Genomic DNA, 1886 nt, shown 5'->3' with positions numbered 1-1886 from the left:
ATTGTACATCGTGCAGGTCCATACATTTATAAATGGCTTCCCTCCGGCTTGAAGTTGGGCTTCGAAAAAGTGATGGCTTTCTACATAAATAGTCAATTCATTTATGCAATTTATATAGAAATATTTTTTTTCGAAGCCTAACTTGAAACCTGGATGGAAAGCACATATGAATCTGAGCGTCCAGTAAAAGACTTCTTATACTTTATACGGCATTTTCCGCCACACTCCACTAACTTATCCACACCTAGAGATTCAGAGAGGCAGTGTGAGAAAAACGAGGTTGCGAAAGATCCGTTTGGTGGCGCTGAAAGCTACAGACGTAGGTTTCCAGAGTTTGAAGCGTTAAATTTTGACCTGAATTGGCTTCAAATGCACGAAATAAATAATAAACTTAACTGCATAGTAAAGCAAACTTATACAATAATTTAAATATTTAATGGCAGCTAAGCCCATTCAGCAAACTTGAAACAAATGCAATCGATATTTTTGGAGTTTCGCTGATTCATTGAATTTATTCGATTTCTGTAAAGATTTAATCTTCCTATAATATATGTTTTGATATTGAAATATTTTTTTATGTATGCAAAAATGTTTTTCTTTAATTGTAAGAATATTTTTATGAAAAAGAATGACTGCAATGGGGTAATTCTCCTTCAAAAGGTTATTCGTTAAGCTTTTACATATTATTGAATACATTTTGATTCATTTTCAATATAAAGAACATTTTTCATTATTTTTACCAATTCCTGACAACATTTTTACAAATCATTGTAATTTTACAAATTTTCCATTATTTTCCGCACCCTGGAAATTGAATTTTACTGTATTAAAACCTGCATAAATGCGATTTATATCAATTTTACATTTTCAAGATGCAAGGCTACGTTCGAAAAAGGGATTTTTACTGCTTTTTGTACTTTCACAATATTGAAGAAATTGTCCACTTTCAAAGAGGGTCCCTTTATTACCTATCCTAAATATGACAGATTCACGAGCAGAAAATGAAGTATTGTCCTGAGTGTCAATTTTAAAAATCTTTCTAATTTCAATTTTAAAGACTGATACTTGTAGAGAATTTCAAGGCGCATCTTTTTTTCTCGCTAAAATTTATAGGTTTTGTAGTTTTTGAGATAATTGGTAAAAAGTGGATTTTTTGAAAACGAAAAATTCCAATCTTTTTTCACTTCAACTCGCGCTAATTTAGCCAATTTTCATATTTTCCCGATTTCCCCAATACAAAGTACGTGTTTAAGTCTTCTGAAACTATCTAAGAAAGAAAAATGAGAAGTTTTCTGGAAAGTTTTAGATAAATTGGATTAATAGTTCAAAAATTATGAATGTTTTAAAATCCAAGCTGTAATCTTGACGCTGCCCAAAAACGTGCCTGGCCGGCTACGCACGCGCTGCAGCGAACGACGTGAAGTTCAAGTCAATCTTACCAAAACAAATGCACAACAGTAACTCCAGATATTATCATTAAAATAATTTATTTATTAAACATGTAACATATAATATTATGCATATTATTGAACAAGAATAAATTAATCAAACAATATTTTATTAGAAACTACTTTTAGTCATTTTCGTCACTCTCTTCAGTTTCTTCGGCATCTGGATTCTGATTTTGTACTTTTAAAAAATATGATTCGAAAAATTCTTTTCCTTTAGCGCTTAAATAATGGAAGAGATTTTTTACATCCTTTATTTTGGCAGCTTTTAATCCAATTCAGGGTGGAGGACTTTTCGAAAATTTTCTAGTTTAAGCGTAGGTTTAAAGAAAAAAGTGGTTGGATTTTGCAACTCATAGTTGTCAAAAACATCCACTTTTCCATCAGGAAAAACATGCAAAAGAAACGCTTTGCTGATTTGGAAATTTTTTGGCTTTC

Source organism: Belonocnema kinseyi, chromosome 2 (assembly GCF_010883055.1).
Source record: "Belonocnema kinseyi isolate 2016_QV_RU_SX_M_011 chromosome 2, B_treatae_v1, whole genome shotgun sequence".
In the NCBI taxonomy this organism is placed as follows: domain Eukaryota; kingdom Metazoa; phylum Arthropoda; class Insecta; order Hymenoptera; family Cynipidae; genus Belonocnema; species Belonocnema kinseyi.
Note: the sequence above shows the minus strand (reverse complement) of the source record.